The sequence below is a fragment of the Alexandromys fortis genome, unplaced genomic scaffold, assembly GCF_014885135.2.
Source record: "Alexandromys fortis isolate MF-2015 unplaced genomic scaffold, M_Fortis_MF-2015_v1.1 scaffold_35, whole genome shotgun sequence".
NCBI lineage: Eukaryota > Metazoa > Chordata > Mammalia > Rodentia > Cricetidae > Alexandromys > Alexandromys fortis.
Genome location: NW_026067913.1, coordinates 12,147,402 through 12,159,525, shown reverse-complemented (window position 1 = coordinate 12,159,525; position 12,124 = coordinate 12,147,402). Strand labels below are relative to the sequence as shown.

The 12,124-nt window shown below is 35.0% G+C and overlaps 1 long non-coding RNA gene across 1 annotated transcript in view; it reads left to right on the top strand.

Annotated features, from left to right (window-relative positions):
* Positions 1 to 4,151: 4,151 nt before the first annotated feature.
* Positions 4,152 to 12,124, top strand: part of LOC126499623 (uncharacterized) — a 263,178-nt gene continuing 255,205 nt past the window's right edge. Inside the window, exon 1 of the long non-coding RNA XR_007591124.1 lies at positions 4,152 to 4,381. This is a non-coding gene — a long non-coding RNA (uncharacterized lncRNA). The remainder of the gene's footprint in view (positions 4,382 to 12,124) is intronic.

Genomic DNA, 12,124 nt, shown 5'->3' with positions numbered 1-12,124 from the left:
TGCAATTCTAGGCATTAGGGATTAATAATAGCTAACAGGCAAAGAGCAGGCATGGGTCTTAAAATACTGTGCTAACTTTCTGCACAACCCAAGGCTACAGGATGAACCGAACTGTCTAAATCTCCTTAAAAGTAAAGAGTAGGTATTTATTACAAAGAGAATATGGTGCTGGGGGATTGTACAGGGTTCTCTCACATTACTATTCAGAATACCTCCTATAGTTTTAAAGGACAAAAGACAATCTTCTGGAGGTAAGAAAAAAGATTGAAAAAAACATCCTTTGTTCTAACATCTCTGGTACCTTGCTTTCCAAATTATGAATACAATTTTTCATAGGATGTATAATTCACTTATAGCCTGTTATGACTGACAAAACTAAGGATGTTATTCAAAGATTGATGTTCATTTGAATAGATGGTGAGCCCTACTGTGTAAAAGTAGGCAAACAAAACATGTTCTCTAACTTTGAAAGGTCTCAGAGGGTACAGGTTTATGGCCATAGGGCTCTGCTAGCTGGGTCACCACCATCTCTGGTGAGAGATTCAAAACCACTGAGGCAGTTGCTTGCATTTTTCTTATCTCTTTCACAAACATTAGATAGGACATTAACTGCCTTCCACCAGCAGATACTTATGTAGTTGTGTTATTTCACCTGCCAAGTGATAGAATTCTAGAAACAAGCAGCTGTAACAGGGACTATGTCCTACAAGGAAATGAGGGACATCCGTTCAGAAGATATACACATAAACCGGATTCACACACAATATATTGTATTTATCCACTTTTGATAACAAATATTACCTGAACAACCACTGCAAATGAGATTTTTTTTTTCTTTTTTGGTTTTCTGAGACAGGGTTTCTCTGTGAAATATCCTGACTGTCCTGAAACTCACTTTTTAGATGAGGTGGCCTTAAAGTCACAAAGATCCACCTGTCTCTACCTCCCAAGTGCTGGCATTATAGGTGTGCACCACCACCACCTAGCAAAAGAGAATTCTACATACATATGCATTTAATATCCACACTGCAAATACACAAACAATAATGTATGTATATATTTACATATATATGTACATATGTATATATACATATAGATGAGACCATTTTAAAACATAATGTGATAATATTATGAGTCAAGTATAATAATTTTTATCTCTAGTATTTTTTTTGCAGAGCAGGACAGAAAAGTCACAGTTTCAGAGGGTATCAAAGAAAACAGACATCTTTGGAAGCATTTGCAATCAAATGCCTACATTTTTAAACTATAGAAATTTAAAATCTATAAGAACTGTACATATAGCCTTGTTCACAGGGAAGTTAGTTAAAGAAGCAAGTGTGTTTTTCTCTCATGGCAATGCATTTTTAAAATGCTGCAATTCTGCAATTCAAAGATTTCCAGGGAAGCCAATTAAGATACAGAGTAAGTCTGGTAAAAACAACAACCATTTTTTTTTTAATTTCAGACCAGCATGCAATTTCACAATAACTAAAAAAAGAAATAGTATAATGTCATCATTATACTATAATGGTCATATATCATCGTATATGTAAATGTATAATGGTCGTATACCATTGTATATGTAAATTGATTTTGTGTTCAACAAAATATGATTGTGAGTTTCACATATTTCTTCCCTAATACAAATATTTTAGAAAGATCAATGTGAAAATACACATGACAGTTTCTTTAAGAGAATAAAGTTCATGGTTCTAAACCTGGGTCGTATGTAGTCATTATTTAACAACTGTTGTAGCAAGTAGATGAGAATGAGATTGTGATAATTAAGAGAAGAAGAAAAGGATAAGACAAGTAAGAAAGATCAATTCTCCAACAGCTGACAACACTGCTAATATATAAATAATATCAAAAATAAGATGATATATAATAGGATCTAAAACAACTCACACTGGAACACTCTTTTAGTAGATGTCAAGTGGTTTCTTTAATTGCTTATTTTGTTATTAAAATAAAACATAAATCACAGATTTATAGGATGATCAGAATGTAGAGCTGGAAACATTTTTTTCTCAATAACTTCAAAATATTTTAATTTATATATAAGGAGAGTTTTCTGAATGTGAATTTCAATACTTAAAACTCCAGGGGAAGTTTTGGAATTGCTTTTCCATGAAAACTTTACAGTTACCCATATATCCAAGTATTTAGGACAGCATGCAACATCTTTAACCTCAATGCAATCATCATTCATTTTCATTTTGATTCTCAACTTAGACGATAATTTTCACATGCAATGTCAAAAGTTTCAATTTGCATATATCATTAATTATTTTCTTAATTTTCAATAAATATTATCACTATCATTTTGATGGCAAGTACTATTTATACCCCATTAGACAAGAGGTACTTTCTATAGCACCCTAAAAGAAGTTTGCCCAGATATAGTGGTGTCATTATGGGATAATTTATTTTCATTATTAAAAGTACAGCTTTTTTGAAAACATAGAATATACTTGCCAAAGAAATAGGAGACTTGAAACGGTGAGTAACTGTTTGTTCTTTCTGCTCACTGAGGACAAAAGAAGAGAGAATGTCTCACAATTATGGTAGGGAGAGTATGCTCCATTGCATAGGTCATTTTGACTGTTAGGGTTGTTCAGTCCTGTGATATGTTACTCTGAGCTGTTTGGAGCCTCTTTAGAGAATGTGTTTCATGCGTAAGCAATTTTCTTTTTCTATTATGTACAATCAACAGCTCTTGAAGAGAAAGAATTTTCAAATATGAAATTTCAGAGTAACTTCCAACACAATACGTACCAGATAACTGAAAGTTCAGAAAATGTTTTATGACAGAAAGATTATCAAATAATCATTCTTACATGCATATAACATAAAAGTCGGTGTTGGAGAGACAGCTCAACAGTTAAGAGCACTTGCTGCTCCTCCAGAGGTCCCGAGTTCAATTCCCAGCAACCACATGGTGGCTCACAAACCATCTGTAGTGAGATCTGGTGTTCACTTCTGGCCTGCAAGGGTATATGGAGGCAGAAAATTGTATACATAATAAATAAGTCTAAAAACAATCTGAAAAATAAAAATTGAATAAACGTTGAAAAAAACCCACAAAAGTCTAAGGGTTTCCATGTAGTGAACACCACCGCTGGAGAAGTTGATAACCTGTTATCTGATTTACACATCCATCTTCAGCACTGAACATGTGGAAAAGCAATTGATCTGTTTCAAAAGCAACAGGTGTGTATTCTTCTTGAAGTAAATTTACTATAAGAATTACAACTTACACTATAGGAATATGCAAATTCTATGTGTTATCACTCTTATATTTGATTAGAGGAGTAAGAAAAAGAATAAAAATATTAAGTTCCAGTGAAACAGAGATTAATCTGTCACTTAGGATGTGTAAAGGACTGACTTCAAGAGCCCTGGAGAGAAGCAGGAAATATTATAGAACCCTCAAGTTCTCCTACTACTCCATCGAACACATAATTGTCCTAAAAATATAAAGATCAGTTCAAAATCTACTATATTTTATGCATGAGTAGTATTTTCTAGACAGCTCTTATTGTCCCCATATTTGGCTAGCTTTTTTTTTTCTTGAGACAGAGTTTCTCTATGTAACAGCTCTAGTTATCCTAGAACTCACTTTTTAGACCAGGCTAGCCTTGAACTCACAGAGATCTGCCTGTCTCTGCCTACTGAGTGTTTGGATTAAAGGAGTCAATTACCATCACCTGGCCTAGTCTTTTGTTAATATGAAAAATACATAACAGTTAGTATACCCCTCTGAAAGCATGTACACAAAAATACTTCCCTCAGCTATTCTATTACAAGTATATATTATCATATTACAAGTTATTTTTCCAGTCAGATGAGGTTTTCCATAACAACAAATTAGGAAAATTGGTTGCTTTAGTACATGAATTTATTTTCAATAGATTCAGGATTATAAATATAAGATTAAAATGCTGTAATCCTTATGTAAAGCTTATGCATGAGTTCATATTCTGAAACTGTTGATTTCCTAAATGTTCATGCTGTTCAATTGTCTTTTAAACATATGTGTTTATTTTGTAATATTTGTGATTTCAACCTTGGTTAAATAAGCTTCTATTTGCAATGGGCAGTGTTCAATAGAAAGTTGCTTAACCAGTCAAAGTGCTGAGAATAAAAGACTGAGAACTCAACCCCAAAGGTCCCCCGTAAATTAACCCTACCTTTAGGAACTATCATTACTAAGTCCTCACAGGACAAGAAGTTGAAAGAATGGAAGAGCTGGAGAATAAAGAGGAAAGATATGAAATGTTATCTTCTGGACACGAATTGGTTTATGGCCCACATGGGCTTACAACAGCTATGGCTGCTTTGACAAGATGAAGCCAGTGAAACTCCAAGCACAGACAGGGTAAGCAATCTCTATGCCCATGTATTGCTAAAGACTTACTGGCAATGGATGGTGCTGGGTGTGTGGAGAATCTTCCTTTCTAAGGATGGAGTGTTTTAGTAGATATTCTACTCTTATGAAGAGAAGACATTGTGACCACAGCAACTCTTATAAAGGGAAGTATTTGGTTGAGACTTGCTTACAGTTTCAGAGTTTTAGTCCATTATCAGTATGGCAGGAAGCATGGTAGCACGCAGGCAGACATAGTGCTGGCAGATCTGAGAGTTCTACATCTGGATCTGCAGGCAGCAAGAAGAAAGAGAGAGCCATGCTCGTTTGTTTGTTTTTCCTCTTGGACTTTTGAAACCTCAAAACCCTTCTGCAGTGACAGACCTCCTCCAGCAAGGTCACACTTCCTAACTGCATCACTCCCCGATGCCCGAGCATCACTTCCTGATGGCCAAGCACTTACATCTCTGAGCCTAAGAGAGACATTCTTATTCAGAGCATTATATGGAGCTATGAAAAGGTTTCCTATGTTTCAGGGAATGGATGCACACTTAAGCACATGTGGGCAGAACTAGCTATATTTAATATGCTATCAGAATATTCAAAGTTAAATTTGGAAGGGGAATGTTTGAGGGTACAGGGGAGACAGAGTTAGAACAGGGAGGAATAACAGATTCTACTAATTTCACACAAGCATGAAATTCTCAAAATAAAGCTTTGTAAAATATTTTTAAGAGGTATTATTTTGTCTGGATTAGTTCCCAAGGCTTCCCTCTTTGACTTAGGGCAACAACTTTCTTGTTCTATTCTCATGTGGCTTTTTCTGCATTTAGAAACTCGCTGGTTTGTTTGTCTTTTACAAGGACACTAAGTCCATAAGATCTGGTTCCCACACATAGGTATTCATTAATTACAACCTTAAAGGCTGTGTCTTTAAATATAATAACAGAGGATACTGTACCTTCAATAAATGGATTTTAGAGGATTTTAATTCAAATTATAGTAACAAAAGCATGGCTGTTTATCGCTAAGCATCTCTTAAATGAAGAAATCGCCTGCATAGAAGATCCCATATTACTCCTTTTACTATTTTCAAATTTAGTATCTAGAAATTTTTAGAAACTGTGCTTTGTATTTATCTCTTCTGAGCAAAGAAAATAATTAAAAATGCCAGAAGTAGAACTTGAGGGAAACAGTGTGGAAATGATGAGGTAAATAAGTGACGACCTAGCATTCACAAAAACTACAGTCCTAACTTCCAAATAATTCTGAGGTGACATGATATTAAATGTTTGTAAAACTGAAATTATCTCGAGGAAAAGATCAAAGCTCACTTGAAAGCCGACGTTCTGACTTTTCCTGTGAAAAAAACATGCATCCTTAAACGGAAGCTTTCTGTACCAAAGTATTAACTATTTTAAATATAGCCTTGGATTAAGCAATCATTCTAAAGAACTAAATCCTAGCATGAATACCACCACATAAAAGAGGGTTAATGCGTTGTTGTTTTAGGCTATGACCAACCAAATAGATGTCCAAATTATTTATATAAAAATATGAAAGAAGTATGACTAGTTATAAAAAATATCATGTTAAAGAAGGTTATCAAGTAGTGAGCTGTTGTCTCACAAACAGGAAATTATGATTTAAAGACATATTTCCATAGATAATTTTTTGAGGAATATGAAAATGAATCAGCCATAGGATGAAGTGAAACATGCAGGGAACCCTTCAATAAGAACAGGACCTCTAAAGAGAAACCTGTGCTTTGCTGTAGCAATTGAAACTGCTCAGCTGGGGCTGAAGAATCAGCTGTGATTAAGAAGACAGGAGCAGCATGAAGTGAAATCTTCTGGAAAGGGTTTTCTCAGTGTTAGCACACAGGTGCTGTGTATTCCAGGGGTGGTTAGGTTCTACCTCACGCTGGCAACTCAACTTGGTTACGTGCAGCAATTTCACAGATGGTACTGGCTTTGAAGGCAGTCAGTGGTTACGGAGATAAGCTGGGGTTTCATGCAAAGGATGGGGGTTAAGTCCCCGAAGTGAGCCCAGGAGAGGCTACAGATCAAGGTACAACCAGCTGCAGTGAAAACTGCAGCATTTTCGAGATACTGGTACCATGGTGTTAATGACAAGATTGCAACAATATAGAAAGGAGCCAAGCTGAGCCTAGGAGACAGGCTGGGCATGGTGTGGGTAGTAGAGCCATAAACGTATCACCTCTAAGGCTCTTGGAGTCCAGTAGCTCTCGAGTGTGTTCCAAATATCAATCATTAACCTCCTACACTGTTGGAATTGGTTTTGTTTTGATCTGAGTTTGACTGTGTTCTGGTTCTTTCCTCTTGAAGTAAGAATAAATTTCATCCCCACCTCCAGGGAACCACAGTTAGAAGACCTTGGATTCTTTTTAGCATAATGATGGAATTTCAGAGGCTTTGAAATGTTATAGGAACTCTTCATGTTTTATGAAGAAGGAACATTCTTGTTTGGTTTGGTTTGACTTTTGTGATAGTCTCACTTTGTATCCCATTCTGGTATAGAAATCATTATGTAGACTGGACTGACCTCAAATTCACAGAGATCCTACCAAGTGATAGACTTAAAACCATGCACCACCAACCACAGCAAGACACAAAAGTTTTAAAATGTTTTGATTTATAATGATTATTGGATTTTTAAACTTAAATGCTTATGTTGTGATGTTAATATGAGATCTTTAGGTGAATAAGGAAGAAAGATTATGGCTTAGCAGTAATGGACTTGAGTGTCAAGTTGTAAAGGGGTCAACAGTGATGGATATTTTATGTCAACTCGATATAGGTTAAAAATCATTTTGGAAGAAGGAACTTCAACAAAGAAAATACTCTCACATTATTGGGCTGTGGATAACCCTGTGGAATATTTTCTGAACTAATATTTTGTGTGCATTAAGTAGAGTTTTTTCAATAATTAAGAGTCCTTGCTGCTCTTGCAAAAGTCCATGGTTTTAGTCTATGGTATCCTCATGGTATATCACAACTATCAGTAAGTTAAATTTCAGGATGGATCTCATCATCTTCTCTTTTGATTGTCATGGGCACCAGGTACACAGACGGTGAAAATACAAACATACGGGCAAAACACTCATCCATATAAAATTAACAAAGCAAAATCTGAAAAGGAAAAAAATAACGCAAGGTGTGTGAGAGAATATGCTCTAAAAATAAAGAACATGTTCTTTTACTGTTTCTTGTTTCCCTTGGTTTTAGTAAAATATATCTTTCCTTTAATTAAAACATCATAATACCATTTTCCCCTTCCTTTTTCTCTCTCCACCCCACTCATGTCCTCTCCCTTCAACTCTTCCTCCAGTCTTAATCCCTCTCAAATTCACGACCTCTTTTTATTTATTACAGTTACATATGTGCATAGGAATGCATAAATGTTAAAACAATTCCCCTGATTCCATTAAGTGTTTCCTGTGCATCCATTTCATATCTATATGTCTGTGTACACACACACACACACACACACATATATAATTAAAGCCACCAAGATCAAGAATAGTAATTACTTTATGTAAGAGGACAAAATGGACAAAAGGAGGAATCAGAGAGAATGAAAAGCTATTGTTATTTTGAAACTTGTAAATGTGTGACAAATTTAAAATTAAAATAGATTTCATTTATTCCTGTACCTTTTTGAAATGTACCCAGACTCCTTTGCCAGTAATGTTTGGCACTCTATAGTTGGTGCAAAACTTATTTCTTTTTTCTTCTTAAACTATGATTCTCATTAGACTCTTCAATTTTTTTTCTATTGTCTTAGAACATATTTGCATTTGTAGTTGTTTTAGTTAGAGTTTTGCTGCTGTGAGGGGACACCATAACCACAGCAACTGTTATAAAGAAACTTATTTATAACTGATTTAATTGGAGCTTGATTACATTTCAGAGTTCATTACGTAGGCAGGAGTGGCCTCAAATTCAGAGACCTACCAGTCTCTGGCTCCCAAGTGCTAGGATTAAAACCAAACACCAAACCAGGCAAGACACAAATCTTTTAAAAAGTTTAGATTTGTAAAGACTATTGGATTTTGAAACCGAGATGTTTATGTTGTGATGAGTCCATTATCATCATGTGGAAAGCATGGTGGCAGGCAGGCTGACGTGTTGCTTGAAAGGTAGGCGAGAATTCTACATCCAGATACTCAGGCAATAAAAAGCTCTTTCATGACACACCTCAAATGCCACCTCTTTCAACAAACATCTCTATTCACCAGAATAGAAATTATTTTGTTTCTATCATTAAAATTCCTACTACCTCTGTGCTGTATGTTACACAGAACATATTCTTCTTAATGTGTTCTTGGATATCTTTCATCACCTATGGTCATGCTATAGCACTTTCACGGCACATCTATAATGCCAGCTCTTTCAACAAGCATCCCTATTTAGAACAATCAATATTATCTTTTGATATCATTAAAATCTCCACTACTCCTGTGCTCTCTATTACACATAACATATTCTTCTTAAAGTAGAGAACCATTTCTGTCTTTGAAAATCTTCAAAGGTAAGGCTTCTTATTATGTACCTTTATTTTTTAAAGTAGCATATGCAGTATTCAATGACAGATCCCATAACTACTTGTAAACTTAAGAAGAATGAATAAAAAAGGCTCAAAATCTAATGTGAAATTGTACTTTTATTATATTTAATAATGATTTCGAAAGGAATTATTTTAATGAACCAATTAACTGATGAATAGATGGGGAAGCAAGATGACTTTTAGTAACATTTTTAGCAGACCTAGAATAAGTTCTCTTAGGAAAAATGAAAGAAGAATCAATGACTAATTTTACCATCAATTCTAAAAGGATTAGCTTAGATGTTCCAACTGATGAATCACTCCTAATAGACGTTTCTTGTGTTAAGTGATCCATTTTCCACCCAACAATGAGTTAGATAAACTCTATTACAGAATATGTCAGAGTCCCTCAAAGAAAAGTATGCTTGTTGTGGTCTTTCAATGCCAAGTGTGTGTTTCATCCATGAACAAATACTCACTATCGAATACATTTTGAAAAGAAAACCACTAAATACAATATAAAATTTTATGATTTTGATAGTTGTGATTATATAAGAAAATATTTCAGTGCCTAGGAAACGTGCATCAGAGTCTGCAAGTGTGTAGACTATATGAAACACCAACTTTCAAATGGTTCAGAAAAGGGACACAAATATATATCTAATACTACATCAAATTATAGCCAGGAAAGACAAGCTCCAAGCGTGTGTGGGAGCTACTTCTACCTTCCTGGACACTTTTTCTTTGTCTTTAAAGTCACATAAAAGTAGGTTTATCATCACCTACTCCATCCCCCATACACACAGTCACCAAAGAAAATTGAGTCTGAGTCTGTCAGTGATATTAAAAATCCAGTTTACTGCTGTTTGTTCAGTAACAGGGATGGCAGGAGGTGAGAATAGAAATGGAGTGAGGGGCTGGGCGGTGGTGGCACACGCCTTTAATCCCAGCACTCGGGAGGCAGAGGCAGGCGGATCTCTGTGAGTTCGAGGCCAGCCTGGTCTACAAGAGCTAGTTCCAGGACAGGAACTAAAAAGCTACAGAGAAACCCTGTCTCGAAAATCAAAAAAAAAAAAAAAAAAAAGAAAGAAAGAAAGAAAGAAAGAAAGAAAGAAAGAAAGAAAGAAAAAAAAAAAAGAAAGAGGGGTGAGGGGACTTTTAAAATCTTTTTTTTTTAAATCATGACTTGTTTTTCTTTATCTCTGTGTTGATATCCAGGATGCTACTTGTTTTATTGAAATTATATTATATTACTAGTTTAATGCTGCACTGATGATCAAAACTTGTACATGTCACATTTTATGTGTATGTATCCTTCACAAATGTCAATTTAATGTAGGAAAGACTTTCCATTAATTATTATAGAAAGTATGTTTTAGTGTCTTTCTACATGAGAAGAGACTCTTATAAGAGAAGTACGTCCTATGAGACTTATGAACCATTGAGAGAACCAAATGTCATATCCATATTCTCAAACCCTTACACTTAAAATTTCTAAAACAAAATCCACACATTCTTCTGTTGAATCTAAATATTTCCTTAGAATTAAATTTGTTCTTAAACTTTTAGTATCGGGGATGATGTTTTGGTCTGGGATCTTCCCTATATATCTTGAAGAATTATGTATATAAATTGGACAGTAGAACATGCAAATGGCTGGCTGATGATGGCACATGCATTTAATTCCAGCACTTGAGAGGCAGGAGGTTCTCTGAGTTTCAGGTCAGCCTAGTATACAGAGTGAATTCCAGGACAGCCACAGCAACATAGAGAAATCTTGTCTCAAAAACTAAGGAAAACAAATTGAAAACCTGCAAGTTGAAAATTTAAATTTCTACTTCTCATACAAAACTCTTACCAGTTGTAATTCACTCTTTCATGTTTTCCACTTTTATTCCCTGTATTTTATTCATTCAAGATATTCTCAAAAGTGTAAATATACAAGTATACTTTTGTTTATAAAATATTATACAAATGTTTCAATATGAGAAAAGCTCTTTTTTCTTCTGTTGCAAGGAGAACCAGGCCGCTTGTTTGTCCAAAATGCCTGGCTAACTTAGTTTCAAAATAACTACACAGAATCTCTATTAATTAAATTATTGCTTGGCCCACTAGCTCTAGCTTCTTATTGGCTAACTCTTATATTAATTTAACCAATTTCTATTAATTTGTATATCATCATGTGACAGTGGCTTACTTTTTTTAAAAATGATTTACTTCTTTTCCAACTCTCTATACACTTTTTCTTCTCTCTCCCAAGCCTATGTACATTTATCCAATACTGTGACACATTTAGAGTTCTTTTATTTCTGAATTTGTCCTATTGTGAATCTGTAATTGTTTATTGTCCAAGAGTGTTTTTTAAAATGCTAAGCCCTTCTTAAAATCTTAAGCTGTGTCATTGCTAGGTCAAACAGAGTAGTGCCTACTTGCCCTGCCCAGTCTAGCAATGGCGGAGCTTCTTGAGCCCCTGAGCCACTTGTGCTTCTGAGCCTTGTGCGTGCATTGCCCCACTTCCAGGCACATAACGAGTCCACATTGACATCAAGCATGCTGCAGCAGTCTACAAAAAAAAAACAAAAAAAAAAAAAACAAAAAAAAAATATTATTCAAAATACTGAAGCAGAGAAATGTAATGGCAATTACCACAGAACAAAAATATACAATAAACTCTCTGCCCACAGACCCCATTTAAATGCTCCATAGCCAGACTTTCTTTTTTTTTGTCCAGTTTTTGTTTTTGCCGTTTTTTTTTTTTTTTTTTTTTTTTTTTTATCCCTGCTAGGGCTGAATCAGAAAAATCTCTCTCAAAGGAGCTGCAGCAAGCCACCCACAAACAGTAAGAAGCTGTTTTAAACTCCGTTTTGTTGTTGCTGTTGTTGTTTGTTTGTCTAGAATTATTTTTTAAGCCCTTTCAGGTTTTACCTGTATTTAGTTGGCCACATTGGAGCACCAAATCTGTAGGCAACACAGAGAAATTCTGTCTCAAAAATTAAACAAATGGATAACTATATGATTTTCCTTGGGTTCACCTTCTTATTTAGCTTCTTTAGGTTCACCAGGTATACACTCCGTGACCTTTATTTATGGCTAGAAACCAATTATGAGTGAGTACATCCCATGTTCATCTTTTTGGGTCTGGGTTACCTCGCTCAGGATAGTGTTTTCTATTTCCATCCATTTGCA